A 19,018-nucleotide genomic window follows, 5' to 3' on the forward strand; every position below is an offset into this window, starting at 1 on the left:
GGAGGGCTTAATACTGAACTTCCAGGGCTTACTTTTTGATCACTCTGGGAAAAAGTTTGCAATGTTTTGCAGTTGTTACTCACCGTTTTGAGTCAGTCCCCAACAAGGGTCCTTCTGCCTGGAGTCTTTCTAACCCATTGAAGGGGAGAGACCAAGTCTGATCCAGAAGCAAAGGAAAACTTATTCTTTGAACAGGGAATGGATAGATGTGAGTTCACACTCTAAAGCAGCGGTCTCCAATACTTTTGGCACCAGGGATTGATTTTGTGGAAGACAATTTTTCCATGGACCGAGTATGGGGGTGGGGGGGATGGTTTTAGGATGACTCAAGTGCGTTACATTTATTGTGCACTTTATTTCTAATCTAATGCCACGGTTGATCTAAAGGAGGTACCAGTTTAAGGTCTGGAGGTTGGGAACTCCTGCTCAAGAGCATTAAACTCCCTTGATTGGTCATGGGCGGGGCTGCTTTATAGAGATCTCTTCAGGGAGGGGCGGAATTCTCTGGAGAAGGCCAAGGTGCAGCTCAGTGCTCTGTGCAGCGCCTCTGCACGCAGCCTACCGCCGCTGCCATCTTGAATCACTGAGTAACACGCAGTCCGTGGTGGCTTTTCTCAGGAGGACCCCTGGTATGAAGGGCCTCGTGAGGCACTCTACACACTGCGCCCTGTGAGCAGGTGACCCTAGACTAAGCACAAAGAAAAAAAAAGTTTAGTCTTTATTTTATTACCCCGATTCTATTTTTATTTCCTGGGAATTTTTACTGGGCTTTGTCAGTGACACAAGCTTGGGCAGGTTATTAAAACCCATATAGATAGTCTCTTAGATAGGTCTGGATACACCCATTCTTGTGTGTTTCAAAGGCCCCTGGAAGGTGGTTTCCATAACTCCTCACTTCCTGAGGGTAGCACAGCCCCACATGCATCTCCTAGCATTGCTCGGCAAGTCATTTGGCAGTTTGTTGAGGAGGGACAAACCCTAGTTGTAGAGGCAGTAATAGCAATGAATAGCAACTATTTTCAAAAGCACCCACCATGTACCAGACACTGTCACTTTCTGTACATTATCTCATTTTATCTTCACATAATGAGGTAGGTATTTTCCACAGTTTACATATGACTAATATTAAGTAACCTATTCAAGATCCAATTTCCCAACGCCTCAGCAGGTGTGGCTTGTTTAATTTCCACCATGTTCACCTCTACTCACAGAAACCTGGATGATGGAGATGTGCAAACTACCCAGCAAGCATAGAAATTAATAATGATGTTATGTTGGTGTGCTCTGAAATGATACTTTGAATTTTGGGATTCTGCTGGGAAATAGCCTTTTGTCTCAAAAACCTGGTTTGAGTCTTTCATCAATTAAATAAGCTTTCTGGATTGCAGAGTATATGCCTCTGTATGACTGCTGCTGCTGCTGCTAAGTTACTTCAGTAGTGTTCGACTCTGTGCGACCCCATAGATGGCAGCCCACCAGGCCCGACTAGTTTCAGTTTATTGATTATGTGAATGTAGCGATAGATGGAGAAGGCAATGGCACCCCACTCCAGTATTCTTGCCTGGAAAATCCCATGGACGGAGGAGCCTGGTGGGCTGCCGTCTATGGGGTTGCACAGAGTTGGACACGACTGAAGTGACTTAGCATAGCATAGCGATAGAAATGCTTTAGTTTTTGTAACAGTCCTTGATTTTTAAGATATATTTCATTATTTTTATATATTTAACATTTCTCCTTTTCACATGCTCACTTCATCTTGCCTCTCTTTTTATTTGGTTCATGTTGATATACACAGTCTGTCAAGTTCACCAGCAATGGAAGTAAGTTGTTTTTCTTCTTTTTCCTGCATACACTGTGTGACAATAAATATACTTCAAAAAGGGAAGCATAAAGGGAAATTAATTAGAATATTTGTTTGTTTCCATGGCACCAATAAAGACTGGACCTTCCATGGATAAAGTAGGCTTTAATGTAAATCTTCTTCCCTTGAGAGATGTCAGTTAAGGTCAACCATGCATTTCCCACTAGAAAGCAGATCCTGGATGTTGCTACCTATTTAGGACATTTATGAAACCACATTCTCAGGATTGGCATGGTGCTGATGAGCGGCAGTTAATTCCACAACTAGGAAAGATGTCGATGCTTTTCTTGGTAGAGGATGTTAATCATATTTGCCCTCCATCAGAGATCAGTGTTTTTATCCTATGAGGGATCTGTGCCCATCCTTCTTCTGAACAGCCAAGTCTTGAAAGGTGCAACTGGGCCTTTGTTCATACTTTTTCCTCTCCTGCAGAACATATAGTTCTTGGCACATAGTGAATAAGTGTTTCTCTTAACTTTTCCACTACAGTGTTCTAAGGGCAGTGTGAATTTGTATTTCTTGTCCATTGGTGAGGCCTGGGGGAAAATTTAGAAGCACTTCATGTCAAAAAGGACATTCTTCTATTTTATTTTTTTTAAATTTATGTGTATTTTAAAGAGTGACATAACCCTTAAAATTTTTTTCTTTTAAGTTCAAATAAAATGAATGCTCTTGAAAGATATTATGTTACACTGAGGCTTTTGGTGTCTACTGGCCTACCATTGTATATTCTCAGAGGTACAATACTTTAGGTTTAAAAACAGAAGTATTTGTTTTAGTCATTTCAGGCTGCAGTAACAAGGTAGAATAGATCAGGTGGTTTAAACAGTAAACACTTATTTCTTATAGTTCTGGAGGCTGAGAAGTCCAAGATCAGAGTACTAGCATGATTGGGTTCTAGTGAGAGTCTTATTCATGATTTCCTTATTGATAATGTACATTCTATGGTTTTGACACATGTGTAATGAAATGTATCCACGACTATGCTGTCATGAAGTTTCACTACCATAAAAATCCTCTGTGCTTAGCCTACTCCTCCCTCCCACTCCACTAAGCCCTGGCAACCCCTGATCTTTTTATTATTGCCACGGTTTTGCCTCTTTCAGAATGTTGTAGAGTAGAACTCATCGTATGTAACCTTTCCAGATTGTCTTTTTACACTCAGTAATATACATTTCATGTTCATCTATGTCTTTTCATGCCTTGACAACTCATCTCTTTTTAGTACTGAATTATATTCTGTTGTCTGGATGTACTACAGTTTATTCATCCATTACCTATTAAAGAACATTTTGGTTGGTTCCACATTTTGGCAATGATGAATAAAACTGCTTGTAAACATTTGTGTGTAGGTTTTTGTGAGTTCAGTATAGTTTTTACTTGCCCTTTTTCCTTATGCTAAGTGGAAATCTGAACTCCTATCACTTAGCTGTGTCAGTGACCTAATACCATCTAGTCCCTCTTCTGTGCATGAAAACAACTATCTAGGAATTCCTACAGTTTTTCATATTTTAAGCTAAAAAGCACCAATTTGGCTAACTTTTTCTTATGTTGTATAGGATATTAAGTCCTATACTATATGTCTTATATAATATAAGTCCTATACAATGCTAGGAAATATTCAATTTCCTAATTACCCATTCCCCACTCCCCCACCTGACCCAGATAAGCTCCATTGTATGAAAAAAGGAAGACCGTGAACAGATATGGCTGTATCACCCCAAGAGAACAGAGGGACCATTATTACTCTCCCTGTTTTGGGCAAAATACCCTGTTAATGTAATTTAAGTTTGTATCCACCCTTTTGGAAATCTTGCTACTAAATTTGTTTAAAATTTTTGTGTTTATTTTGACAAACTTATTGTTAGGTCAGTCTTTGCAAAACAGTACTTTTTCCAGAGGACTTTAAGAACTTAAAAGCTGGACATTTTATATGTCCCTAGTAAGATTTTTCTTATTAATTTTGATCCACTATTCTAGCTTGTTGAATGTGTTTTCTTCCTTTAAAATATAGGTTCTATAATCAAATGTATTATCCATTGCTCTTTATTCAAAATGTTGTCCTTATGCTAAAGAATCATCTATTCATGACAGGGTTTTAAAAATCTTGAGTTAAAAGGAGAAAACAAAGATATTCCCTAACTCCTTGCCAGAGATAAATATTATCAGCATTTTAGTATATCTCTATCTAGTCTTCATCTCTATGTACATACATATATCCCTCTATGCATTTATTGCAATACCAGATATCTGTGATGCATATGATCGTATGGTATAGTTTATTTTATAATTTCCTTTTTTCTCACTTCATTCATCTTTTATTCGATGTATTTTAAAAATACCGTTGAAGTGCATAGTATTGTAGGAAATACAGTGATGATCAATGCAAATTAATTGCTGTTTATTTAGTTAGTCTCATGACTTGACATTTAGATTTCCCCCAGATATTTTGCCAGAAATAACACCATGTAGCTAAAGCCTCGCAAACATCTGTGACTATTTCCTGAGGAAGTAGAACTGTGACTCAAGAAGTAAGTAAAATTGTAACAGGTTTTGATATGTTTCAGTAACTTGTCCTCCAGAAAATTATGACATAATCTGTATGTCATTTAGCTGTTTGAAAGGTTGGTGACTATTCCTTTTATTTGTCAGCAAATTATTGATGAAAAATTTGCAAGAGAGGACCAATGACAAGATTTTGGAGAAAACTAGTAAATCATTCTTTCAAAATTATATTCATTAATCAGAAGTCTGTGAGGACAATTGTTTGCTCAGTTGTTTTATACCTTGTCCATATTCTGTTTTTAATCAACTAGGGTTTCACAAGAAAGTTTGTTGAATTTTTTTGAAATCGATATAGTCTATATCTACATACTCCCTGTCTCCAACAGTGTAACAATCCTAGGAAATAATATTTTATTAGTTCAGTATAACATTCTCTGTAAATGATACTGGTTCCCAGTGCTCACTATTTCCTTTAACAGCACTGTCCAAAGGAACTTTCTGCAGTGATAAGTATTACCTGTGCTGTTCAGTATAGTAGCCACTAGCCATATGCGGCTACTGAGTACTTAAAATGTGACTAGTGTGACTCAGGAATTGATTTTTATTTTTTAAAAATTTAAATAATTTAAATGATGAGATTTGACTAGTGATTATAGTGGACAGTGCAGCTTTATAATATCTGGCAAACCACCTTTCTAATAAGTATTGTATAATTTGAGTTTAATATTAAACTGAGAAACTCACAGTTCCTTGTGAATGAAGCTCACATTTCATTCACAGAACACTGATTTACATTGGTCTCTCTCACTTTGTTCTTAATTGCAATTTTTTATTTAGTACATCAACCCATAATTTTTTAAAGATTTCTGACAATGATTCTGTGTCAATGATTAATATCATCAAGTTGTTGTCAGGTGCTGGGATATAACTGAATCTGGAATATAACTGATAACTAGTTTTTTCAATGTGGCTTTATTTCCTTTAACAAGACTTTTCTTATAATGTGAACATCATTTTCCTTGATGAAGATGTAAATAAAAAGAAAAGTTGAGTAATTTTTTTTCTACTTTTCATCTTTGACATTATTTTTATCTTTCATCAATAGCTGGCTTTTCCCTTACTCATTTTTCTTAAAGTTGATGTAGCTAATAGGATCCTTTCTGTTGTCAATGACATTTTTGTCATTGACAAAATGTTTTGTTTTGACAAAACTAAAATATTTTGGTTATTAGTATTCTTGTTAGAATACTATTCTTTTACTTCCATCTACAATCGTAAGGCTTTTATTTCCCCCTAGTTTTTTTAAATGTCATTTAATAATTTAAGTTCAACAGGAACATGTATATCCATATATATACTCCTTTAACTGTTTCTCTCTGCATCCCCTAGGAATCAGATTTGATTATATTTTAAATCAGTTCACCCCATTCAGTGGTGTTGACAGGCCTTTAATTGCTAGGCAGTGAGTCCAGACTGGAGATTGTTAGGTGAATTAGATATGAGTGTTCCCATCAGAAGACTTTACTAAGGTAAGCCAACTTGTATACTATAAGCCATATACAGTAAATATAGCATATGCTTATTAAGAGTAATCACAATGTTCTGTGGGAGCATAGCAAAGAGATAGGATTAATTTTGCTTGTAGAGCATGTAGAATGGGATAAGGAGGCTGTGAAAAATCAGAGAAGTCTGGAACAGAAGTGATGTTTGATCAAGAATGAATAAGAGTTTGTGGGACAGAGAAGCTGGGTAATGTGATATCCTATTCATGAATGTGATCAGTTTGGTTAGTTTTCTGTGATTGTGGTTTTCATTCTGTCTGCCCTCTGATGGATAAGGACAAGAGGCTTATGGAAGCTTCCTAATGGGAGAGACTGACTGAGGGGGAAACTGGGTCTTGTTCTGATGGGCGGGGCCATGATCAGTAAATCTTTAATCCAATTTTCTGTTGATGGGTGGGGCTGTGTTCCCTCCCTGTTGTTTGACCTGAGGCCAAACTATGGTGGAAGTAATGAAGATAATGGCTACCTCTTTAATAAGTTCCCATGCACGCACTCAGTGCCCCGACCCTGCAGGAGGCCACTGCCGACCCATGCCTCCACCGGAGACTGCTGGACACTCACTGGCAAGTCTGGGTCAGTCTCTTGTGGGGTCACTGCTCCTTTCTCCTGGGTCCTGGTATGCACAAGGTTCTGTTTGTGCCCTTTATTTTCTTGGGCTCCAAAATCACTGCAGATGGTAATTGCAGCCATGAAATAAAAAGACTCTTGCTCCTTGGAAGTAAAGCTATGACCAAACTCAGTTCAGTTCAGTTCAGTTGCTCAGTTGTGTCTGACTCTTTGCGACCCCATGAATCGCAGCACTCCAGGCCTAGATAGCATATTAAAAAGCAGAGACATTACTTTGCCAATGAAAGTCCATCTAATCAAAGCTATGTTTTTCCAGTAGTCATGTACAGATGTGAGAGTTGGACTATAAAGAACGCTGAGCACCAAAGAATTGATGCTTTTGAGCTGTGGTGTTGGAGAAGACTCTTGAGAGTCTTTTGGACTGCAAGGAGATCCAACCAGTCTATCCTAAAGGAAATCAGTCCTGAATATTCATTGGAAGGACTGATGTTGAAGCTGAAACTCCAATACTTTGGCCACTTGATGTGAAGAACTGACTCACTGGAAAAGATCCTGATGCTGAGAAAGATTGAAGGCAGGAGAAGGGGATGACAGAGGATGAGATGATTGGATGGCATCACCAGCTCAATGAACATGAGTTTGAGTAAGCTTTGGGAGTTGGTGATGGACAGGGAAGCCTGGCATACTGCAGTCCATGGGTTTGCAAAGAGTCGGACACGACTGAGTGACTGAACTAATTCATAAATGAAACATAAACAGAAGCCAGATAATATATACTGTGCTTCAATTAGTTCTGCAGCTGGAGTAGAGTACTTCTTGGGTGAATGAGCAGAGACGAGACTGAAGTTAGGGAACAGCTAAATGATGAGGGGTGGTGAATGTTTTCTCAGGGATTTGGATTTATTCCAAATGGAATCAACTTGAATGTTCTTGAAGAGAGAAGGGAAATAGATTCTCTTAGAAAAACAATTCTGGCAGTGTGAACACAGGATATGTTAGATTTTGGAAAACTTGTGGCAGGGAAGCCATTAGTCAAGAGGATGATGAACATACAATTAGTTCAATGCAGAGTAATACAAGGAGTTCAGATTGAGTGACATTTAGAAGGTAGAATTGATAGGATTCAGTGGCTGACTGAGTGTGGGGAAAAGGAAGAGGCAGGAAGATGATTCACAAGTTTCTCATATTTTTAGTGTTTTTGTTTGAGTTCATTTTTTCTCTTGAATCACTTTCCCTTTAGGATCTCTGGATATGAGATCATGTCTATCTTTCCTCTGAACTTTTGGAAACTGTTTCCCAGTGGTGAATGAGTGTGTGCTGATTTTACAAAGTGTTCCAGACCTCCTGTCCTAGGAATTCCAAGATGTGCTCATCACATTTTAAAAACTTCTTTATTTTGAGATCATTTTAGATTTACAGAAGAGTTGAAGAAATAGCTCAGTGAGTCCCCATATACCCTTCACCAGCCTGTGTTTGTTAACATCTTACATAATTATAGAACAATTACCAAAACTAAGTATTAAGCCTTAATTCAGTTACTTTTAACTGAATTACAAAATTCATTTGAACTTCGCTCATTTTTCCATAAATATTCTTTTTCTTTTTTTTCTATTCCTGGATCCAAGCAAGGATCATACATTTCATTTAGTTGTCATGTTTCCTTAGTATCTTCCAATCTGTGACAATGCCTTAGTTTTTCTTTATCTTTTATAACCCAGATGATTCTGGAAAGTACTTTACTAGGTTGTTAACTTTAATCAGTTAGCTAGGTTGGTGTCTCTTAGGATCGCCACTAAAAAGTTACTATTTCCCTCTTCTTATTACTCAATATTTTGTGGGAATCTTTGAGAACATGCAAATATCCTTTTTTCACTTAAACTTTCACCCACTCATTTTAGCATCCTGAAGTGCATCTTACTTTCAGCAGTTATTACGTGTTGTTCTAGTTGTTATTTTCTATGTGTTAATTGAAATTTTTCCTTTTTTTTTTTAAAAAAAAAATAGACTGATTTAAACCAAACTTAAGGAAATAAAATTATGCTATTTTTTCCAGCTTTATTAAAATATTATTGACAAATAACATATGTAAATTTAAGTTATACAACGTGATAATTTGATATCCATATATGTTGCAAAATAATTACCACAATAATGTTAGTTTAGTTAACACCTGTATTCCTCCCATAATAAGCATTTTTTTTGTGTGTGTGAAGGCATAACATTCAAGATTTACTCCCTTAACTTTTGAGTCTATAATACAGTATTGTTAAATATATTTGCCATCCTGTACCTTAGATTCCCCAGAATTTATGCATCTTATAGTTAGAAGTTTATATCCTTTGACATGTTCCCACCCCACAAAACACCAAGCCTCTGGCAACCATCAATCTACTCTCTATTTTTATGAATTTGACTTTTTTAGTTTCTCTGTACATGGAATATCATGCAGGGTTTGTCTTCATCTGTCTGACTTATTTCACTTAGAGTAATGCCCTCAAAATCCATCTGTATTGTTACAAATGGCAAGATATATGGCTGAATTATATAATCATATAACAAATATACATGCATATAATATATAAATATAATATTTTCTCTATTCATTCATCCATCAATGGACACTTATACTGTTTCCATGTCTTGGATGTTGGGCAAAGTGCTGCAATGAGCATGGTGCAGATATCTTTTCCAGATATTGTTTTCATTTCCTCAGGCTATTAATACAGAAGTGAGGTTCCTGGATCATATGGGAGTTCTATTTTTAATTTTTTGAAGAACACCTCATACTGCTTTCCATAATGACTGAAATAATTTGCATTCCCACCAACAGTGCATGAGGTTTTCCATTTCTCTACATTCTCATTTGTTGTTTAGTCACTAAACTGTGTTCAACTCTTTTTGACCCCATGGACTATAGCCCACCAGGCCCCTTGCCATGGGATTTTCCAGGCAAGAATTCTAGAGTGGGTTGCCATTTCCTTTTCCAGAGGATCTTTCAGACCCAGGGATTGAGCCCACATCTCCTGCACTGGTAGGTAGATTCTTTACCACTTAGCCACATTCTCATTAACATTTTCATTCTAGCAGGTATGAGGTGATAGCTCATGTAATGCTTTCATAAGGAAGAATGGTGTCTTCTCTCTCATTGGTTTATGTAATTATTTATTTATAAAAGGATGGATTCATGGATGTTAAATTATTATTAGGGTTATGAGTCTATATTCATTTTAGTTAATCTGTTGATAAATATTTTTCAACTTTGGCTATTGGCTAATCTTTCAGGCTCTTATGCCATCTTCAGATGTTTGCATCCTTTGTTTTTGAGTCCTTCCTTATTGTTTAGGACCATGCTGTGTATGCTCTTCTGGTATTTTCCTTGCCTCAGCCGTGAAATCAACCAGTTCTCCAAGGAGTGCTCATAGCATTTTAATATTCGTGTCACTTCTGCTTCACTAAGCAATTCCTTTTTGATCAGAATTGAGTCAAAAATACAAGAGTGACAGATTAAGTGTTCTCTTTTGTGCTTCCTCAAATTTTTGAGAAAGAAAAATTTCAGTAGGATATACTGAATTTGCATTCAACAAATAATTATACGAGTCCTCTCTATGTCAGTGCTGGGTTAGGTATGAGGATGTACCCTCCTCTGAGGGAGTATTCTCTAGGCAGCTTGTCCCATATTTCAATACCATACACTGATAGAAGAGCTCCTCTTTAAGCAAACTCAGGTTTTCTTTGTCATGCCTCTTCTGATGACACAGGATTCCATTAACCTAAAATGTCCCTGACTCCCAATGTGTTGAGGTGTACTCAGGGGGTGTCTCATATGTGCTTACAAACAAGGCCAGTGAGTCATGTACAGTTACTATGAGGAAACCTCTATTCCTTGTTTTGTTGCTTGAGCTTCCTTCCTCTGTTTTGAGTCAACAGAAACAATGTTTTTCCATTTAAATAACTTTTGGTTAGTGACATAATTCCCTAATTATGTCTGGTTACATTCCTGAAGATGTAAGAATTAAAAGATCAGATCAGATCAGTTGCTCAGTCGTGTCCGACTCTTTGCGACCCCATGAATCGCAGCACGCCAGGCCTCCCTGTCCATCACCAACTCCCGGAGTTCACCCAGACTCACGTCCATCGAGTCAGTGATGCCATCCAGCCATCTCATCCTCTGTCGTCCCCTTCTCCTCCTTCCCCCAATCCCTCCCAGCATCAGAGTCTTTTCCAATGAGTCAACTCTTCGCATGAGGTGGCCAAAGTACTGGAGTTACAGCTTTAGCATCATTCCTTCCAAAGAAATCCCAGGGCTGATCTCCTTCAGAATGGACTGGTTGGATCTCCTTGCAGTCCAAGGGACTCTCAAGAGTCTTGTCCAACACCACAGTTCAAAAGCATCAATTCTTCAGCGCTCAGCCTTCTTCGCAGTCCAACTCTCACATCCATACATGACCACAGGAAAAACCATAGCCTTGACTAGATGGACCTTTGTTGGCAAAGTAATGTCTCTGCTTTTGAATATGCTATCTAGGTTGATCATAACTTTCCTTCCAAGGAGTAAGCGTCTTTTAATTTCATGGCTGCAGTCACCATCTGCAGTGATTTTGGAGCCCAGAAAAATAAATTCTGACACTGTTTCCACTGTTTCCCCATCTATTTCCCATGAAGTGATGGGACCAGACGCCATGATCTTTGTTTTCTGAATATTGAGCTTTAAGACAACTTTTTCACTCTCCAATTTCACTTTCATCAAGAGGCTTTTGAGTTCCTCTTCACTTTCTGCCCTAAGGGTGGTGTCATCTGCATATCTGAGGTTATTGATATTTATCCCCACAATCTTGATTCCAGCTTGTGTTTCTTCCAGTCCAGCGTTTCTCATGATGTACTCTGCATAGAAGTTAAATAAACAGGGTGACAATATACAGCCTTGATGAACTCCTTTTCCTATTTGGAACCAGTCTGTTGTTCCATGTCCAGTTCTAACTGTTGCTTCCTGACCTGCATACAAATAGCAATAATAAAAACTAGAAAAAACAAACAAACAAACAAAACAAAACAGGAAATGGTAAGAAAAGTAAGTGATGTGATTTCTGGACATCCTAAGATTTAAGCATGTTTTCCTGAATTTTTTCTCAGCAGAAATGGAAAACAAATATGTCTATTGACTGAGCCAGACCTGAGAGAGAGAGAGCAAGGGAGTCCACTGATGCTATGTATACAGGCCAACATTCCTGGTCACAAGACAGGCTGAAGGGTAGACTTGAAGGGGCACATATGTAACGTATGACAGAAGAGGGTCACGCAAGAAGGAAATGGTAGTACAATAGATTTCTGCTATGCAACCTGACGCTGAGAATTCAAGAATTACATAGTTGGTCATTAATTTCATACTTAAACCGTTCAGTTGCATTCACTCGCTCAGTTGGGTCCGCCTCTTTGCAACCCTGTGGACTGCAGCACACAGACTTCACTGTCCATCACTAACTCCTGGAGCTTGCTTAAACTCATATCCCTTGAGTCGCTGATGCCATCCAACCATCTCATCCTCTGTTGACCCCTTCTCCTCCTGCCTTCAATCTTTCCCAGTGTCAGGAAAACTCTTTTCATATGAGTCAGTTCTTTGTATTAGGTTGCCAAAGTATTAGAGTTTCAGCTTCAGCATCAGTCCTTCCAATGAATATTCAGAACTGATCACCTTTAGGATGGACTGGTTTGACCGCCTTGCTGTCCAAAGGACTCTTGAGAGTCTTCTCCAACACCACAGTTCAAAAATGTCAGTTCGTCAGTGCTCAGCTTTCTTTATGGTCCAACTATCACATACGTACATGACTACTGGAAAACCATAGCTTTGCCTATATAACCTTTGCTGGCAAAATAATATCTCTGATTTTTAATATGCTGTCCAGGTTGGTCATAGCTTTTCTTTCAAGGGGCAAGTGTCTTTTAATTTCATGGCTGCAGTCACCATCTGCAGTGATTTTGGAGACCAAGAAAATAAAGTCCGTCACTTTTTCCATTGTTTCCTCATCTATTTGCCATGAAATGATGGGACTGGATGACATGATCTTAGTTTTATGAATGCTGAGTTTTAAACCAAATTTTTCATTCTCCTCTTTCACTTTAATTAAGAGGCTCTTTAGTTCAGCTTTGCTTTCTGCTATAAGGGTAGTGTCATTTGCATATCTGAGGTGATAGCTATTTCTCCCAGCAATCTTGATTCCAGCTTGTGCTTCATCCAGCCCAGCATTTCTCATGATGTACTCTGCACATAAGTTAAATAAGCAGGGTGACAATATACAGCCTTGATGTACTCCTTTCCCTATTTGGAACCAGTCTGTTGTTCCATGTCCAGTTCTAACTGTTGCTTCCTGACCTGCATACAGATTTCTCAGAAGGCAGATAATGTGGTCTGGTATTCCCATCTCTTGAAGAATTTTCCACAGTTTTTTGTGATCCACACAGTCAAAGGCTTTAGCGAAGTCAATAAAGCAGAAGTAGACATTTTTCTGGAACTCTCTTGCTTTTACAGTGGTCCAACGGATGTTGGGAATTTGATCTCTGGTTCCTCTGCCTTTTCTAAAACCAGCTTGAACATCTGGAAGTTCTCATTCACGTAGTGTCAAATCCCATCTTGGAGAATTTTGAGCATTACTTTGCTAGCGTGTTAGATGAGTACAGTTGTGTGGTAGTTTGAACATTCTTTGGCATAGCCTTTCTTTGAGATTGGAATGAGAACTGACCTTTTCCAGTCCTTAGGCCCCTGCTGAGCTTTCCAAATTTGCTGGCATATTGAGTGCAGCACTTTCACAGCACATCTTTTAGGACTTGAAATAGTTCAACTGGAATTCCGTCACTTCCACTAGCTTTGTTCGTAATGATGCTTCCCAAGGCCCACTTGACTTCACATTCCAGGATGTCTGGCTCTAGGTGAGTGATCACACCATCGTGGTTATCTGGGTCATGAAGATATTTTTTGTGTAGTTGTTCTGTGTATTCTTGCCACCTCTTAATATCTGCTGCTTTTGTTAGGTCCATTCCATTTCTGTCCTTTATTGTGCCCATCTTTGCATGAAATGTTCCCTTGGTATCTCTAATTTTCTTGAAGAGATCTCTAGTCTTTCCTATTCTGTTGTTTTCCTCCATTTCTTTGCACTGATCATCGAGGAAAGCTTTCTTATCTCCCCTTGCTATTCTTTGGAACTCTACATTCAAATGGGTATATCTTTCCTTTTTCCCTTTGCCTTTTGCTTCTCTTCTTTCCACAGTTGTTTGTAAGGCCTCCACAGGCAACCAGTTTGCCTTTTTGCATTTCTGTCTCCTGGGGATTGTTTTTAATCACTCTTCCTGTACAGTGTCAGGAACCTCCATCCATAGTTCTTCAGGGACTCTATCAGATCTAGTTCCTTGACTCTATTTCCCAGTTCCACTGTATGATCATAAGGGATTTGATTTAGGTCATACCTGAATGGTATAGTGGTTTTCCCTACTTTCTTCAATTTAAGTTTGAATTTGGCAATAATGAATTCTTGATCTGAGCCACAGTCAGCTCCCAGTCTTTTTTTTTTTTTTTGCTGACTGTATAAAGTAGCATTATTTTGTGGCCCTTTTTGTAGGCTATTTCAGCATAATCTATAATCCAACTGCCTGATTCACATTTTCACACAGAAGTTTTACTACTTCATATGTTTTCTATTGGTTTAATATTATAAAGTATTCCATCTTTATTTCTAATTTATACAAGTTATAGAGAATGAGGGCCATGTCATCAGACAAAATGGGGATTCAATTAGCAAGTCCAGAAGGCAGGAAAAAACTAGAGGTCAATTGATCTAGAAATAAGGAGGGTTGAGGGGTGGAGGGTTTCTCAACCTTGTCAATATTGACATTTTAGGTCAGGTAATTGTTTGTGGTTGGGGTTATCCTGTGCATTGTAGAATTTTTAGCAGCAGCTCTGGTCTCTACCAACCAGAAGCCATTGGAGTTTTGAGATCTTGCCTCCAAGTTGTGACCACCAAAAATGTGTCTAGAGATTGCTAAATAGTCCCCGGGAGCAAAATTGCCTGCCATAGCTTAAAAGAAAGGAGACTTAAATTACACAGAAAAAAGAGAATTGTGTTTGCATCTTGATTTATATAAATCAAATGTAAAAGATTATGAGACAGCTGGAAAGATATCAATAACTGGATATTTGATAATTGTTAGGAATAATTGTTAAATTTGGAAGTGGGATAATAGTATTGTGATTATATATTTTAAAGATTTTAAAAATTGTTGTACCTTGAGTGATATATATTGAGATATTTAAAATTAAACTGATATATCAATATCTTCTATTTACTTAAAAAATACAGTGAGATGAGTGGGTGAATAAATGAATGTTTGTTTAGATGATTGGAGACTGGCCAAGTGATGGGTCCCTGGGGTGGATTCATCATGCTATTTTCTAACTTTTGTATGTGTTTCACATTTTCCATAATGAATTTTTTTCTTAGAGTGATAATAGTATAAAATGGTATTTAGACATAATCAGATAGGAGCCTGGAGAAGGCAGTGGCACCCCACTCCAGTACTGTGGCCTGGAAAATCCCATGGATGGAGGAGCCTGGTAGGCTGCAGTCCATGGGGTCGCTAAGAGTCGGACACGACTGAGCGACTTCACTTTCACTTTCCGCTTTAATGCATTGGAGAAGGAAGTGGCAACCCACTCCAGTGTTCTTGCCTGGAGAATCCCATGGATGGAGAAGCCTGGTAGGCTGCAGTCCATGGGGTTGCACAGAGTCGGACTCGAATAAAGTGACTTAGCAGCAGCAGCAGCAGCAGCAGCAGATAGGAGCCTGGTAGGCTGCAGTCCATGGGGTCGCTAAGAGTCAGATACGACTGAGCGACTTCACTTTCACCTTCACTTTCATGCATTGGAGAAGGAAATGGCAACCCACTCCACTGTTCTTGCCTGGAGAGTCCCAGGGACGGGGGAGCCTGGTAGGCTGCCGTCTATGGGGTCGCACAGAGTTGGACACGAATGAAGTGACTTAGCAGCAGCAGCAGATAACTACCAGAAAAAACAAATAAACAAACAAACAAACAAAAAAAACAGAAAAAAAGCTAAGAGGAGATTAAAGTGGTAGTTTCTGGGGAGGGTTACAGTGAAATTAGAGTACGGCCTTCTCATTAACCTTTTAGCACTAATCCACTATTAAACCTGTGTGCTACTAATTCTTTGACAAATAAGAAATAATATTAAAAAACCCCCTAAAATCCAAAATAAACACTGGAGAGATGCTATTGATTATTCTTTTTGTGATTTAGATTTAGTTGGATCTAGTTCTATAAAAATTCCTATGTCTAGAGATCAAGTTAAATAACACCACAAAAAATCAATCAGCTGAATCTAGAATGTGGAACACTCTGCATAGCTTATGACTTGCTTTTGATTCAGATCCAGTTACCTTCTTTTTCTCTTCTACCTCTTTTTTGGGAACACTTTAAGAGAACAAAAGCCTTCTGGGGAGGTGGATATTTACCTTTACTTCTTGAAGCTTGTGGCAAACAGATAAAGAAGACTTTTTTCCCAGGCATAGTTGCCAGTTCCTTGCCCCCTTCTTTACTTTCTTTTAAAAATGTCTTCTGGCCTAAGCTGCATTTGTCAGTTCAGTTTTTGTCAGAGCCCTTTGTTGGGGGAGAAGGGAACATTTGTCAAACTATTATTAAATAATAGTATATTATCTCTTATTTTGTTATTGATTGTCATTTGTATGATGACTTGGCAAGAAGCCCAGAATGGGCAAAGAATAAATGGATTATGGTACCCAAACCCCACCCTGAGCTCTAAAACTTTTCATGGTTACAATCAAAACAAACATCTTTTGACCTACTATCCCTAATCCATGTTGGATGCATAATTATACTTCTTTTGTGGTGACAGATTTCTCAGAACTCCTAGGAGACAAAATAACATAGTGACCCAAGGCTGTTATAGATGTGCAGGCCAACAGGATAAGGTGCTTTGAAATGTACTCTAAAGGCTCTTGCACTGTGAGGTCTGTTCACCAAGGTTCCTGTTACCATGGTGCTCAAAGCCACACATTTTAGAATCAACCCTTTGTGTAAATGCATGAAATTTCTAGAAGCTTTCTAATAAGATGCAAATGTGTTACTTGGGAGAAACAACATGTCGACTCTGTGCATCCACAAATTGCCTAAATATGAATTAGTTTATCCAGTTATTTGAGTTTTAAGGAAGTTTTTCAAAGAAGGAATTACAAAGCAGAATTTTCTGTGGAGAACCATGAGAAAACTCAGAAAAGTTATGACAGTAATAAAAGTAGAAGCAAGGAAAACATGAGGAAATGCTTGGGAAGCTATAACCTGGGTGGGGAGAATACTGGCCAAAGAGGGATCACAGAGCTTTAAAAGTCGAGACAAAAAAAAAAAAAGTCGAGACTAGCACTGTGCATTAAAACCTTCTGCAATGATGAAAATGTTGTTTATCTTCACTATTCAGTACAGTTGTTATTAGGTATATGTGACGACTGAGCACTTGAAATGTAGCCAGTGCAACAGAGGAACTGAATTTTAAATTTTATTTAATTTTAATTAAAATTTAGGTAGCCTCATGTGACTTGTGGTATTTCTATTGGAGATGTCTAGATGAAGGATATAGGGGATGGGAAAAAATCATAGAAAAGCAAGATGTGGGGGAGTCAGAGACACATTTCACTTAGTTCACACTTTGTATAGTATCACTTTAGTAGCAAGTACTTTACAAATTATGTTGTATATAGCAAATTAACATGTATCATGAAATTTTGTATAGATAATAGAGATTGATAATAATAAGCCATATTGATTAGATTTGTCCTTAGTGATCTTATTTTACTCATGAGCAGAGCCAAATGAAGGAAAAGAGAACACTCACTTAAAACTATCAGGAAAGGGAATTTTTTTTGGCTTAATAGTCAATTTCAAACTTTTCTATATTTTTTCTTTTGAGTAATGATTGTTTTTCTTCAGTGTCAATGCCAAATCAAGGTGCTTACAAGGACCATAGTCAAGTTCACTGAGACTCAGCTAGGGTGGAGCCAAGAATATTCTTCCCAATTCCCTCAGAAGTTTTGCCACCCTTGGAAAAATCAGTCAAACAACCCAACCCAACTCTCTTTTAATGCTAGTTGGGCGTCAGTTCAGTTCAGTTCAGTTCAGTCACTCAGTCGTGTCCGACTCTTTGCGGCCCCATAAATTGCAGCACGCCAGGCCTCCCTATCCATCACCATCTCTCGGAGTTCACTCAAACTCACGTCCATTGAGTCAGTGATGCCATCCAGCCATCTTATCCTCTGTCATCCCCTTTTCCTCCTGCCCCCAATCCCTCCCAGCATCAGAGTCTTTTCCAATGAGTCAACTCTTCGCATGAGGTGGCCAAAGTACTGGAGTTTCAGCTTTAGCATCATTCCTTCCAAAGAACACCCAAGACTGATCTCCTTTAGAATGGACTGGTTGGATCTCCTTGCAGTCTCGAGACTCTCGAGAGTCTTCTCCAACACCACAGTTCAAAAGCATCAATTCTTCGGCACTCAACTTTCTTCACAGTCCAACTCTCACATCCATACATGACCACAGGAAAGACTATAGCCTTGACTAGATGGACCTTTGTTGGCAAAGTAATGTCTCTGCTTTTCAATATACTATCTAGGTTGGTCATAACTTTTCTTCCAAGGAGTAAGTGTCTTTTAATTTCATGGCTGTAATCACCATCTGCAGTGATTTTGGAGCCCCCCAAAATAAAGTCTGACACTGTTTCCACTGTTTCCCCATCTATTTGCCATGAAGTGATGGAACCAGATGCCATGATCTTCATTTTCTGAATGTTGAGCTTTAAGCCAGCTTTTTCACTCTCCTCTTTCACTTTGATCAAGAGGCTTTTTAGTTCCTCTTCACTTTCTGCCATAAGGGTGGTGTCATGCTTATTGGCATAGAAATAGAATTAGCTTCCTAGTATTACTGAGATGCATAATAAATTTTTTTGATTGGTTTTTATCAAGGCTGAGCTGTTTAGAAAGTATTAATAAACTGGCACCAGAAAATTTCCCTAAATCACTTGGTGGTTATTGAGGGCCATGCATCCTAGATGAGAAAGAAAATAATCTCTTTAAACATAGCATAAGCCAGGACAGTCTTTCTGTTGTTCAGAAGACAGGGTCCCCTTTGGAATCTTTAGAAGGTTTTCCTAATTAATGTGGCATTTCACAAGTCATCCCTATGCCAGATGATTTCTCTAGAGATAGAAGCTTTTCATTTCAAGCCATGTGAAAATCCCCTGCCCCCAAATTTCTGCCTGTGTCTAGAGTTTTAAAATTCTTGTGGTCACCCATGACTCTGAAATGCTGTTTCCTCTGAGCTAATTGACTTGGATCATGAATCATCTTGCCAGTCTGGAGCTGGTATTTCTGTTCTGTACTATGTTAAATCAGATGTGTGATTATTCCTCTACTCATTTCCCACAAAATCGTACTATCACAAAGCATATGCATCA

The 19,018-nt window shown here is 38.4% G+C and overlaps 1 long non-coding RNA gene across 1 annotated transcript in view; it reads left to right on the forward strand.

Annotated features, from left to right (window-relative positions):
- LOC104990077 overlaps nucleotides 1-19,018 on the forward strand; it is a 32,661-nt gene that overhangs the window by 3,035 nt on the left and 10,608 nt on the right. The window lies entirely within an intron of this gene.

This window comes from Bison bison, unplaced genomic scaffold (genome assembly GCF_000754665.1).
Source record: "Bison bison bison isolate TAMUID 2011002044 unplaced genomic scaffold, Bison_UMD1.0 scf7180017864168, whole genome shotgun sequence".
NCBI lineage: Eukaryota > Metazoa > Chordata > Mammalia > Artiodactyla > Bovidae > Bison > Bison bison.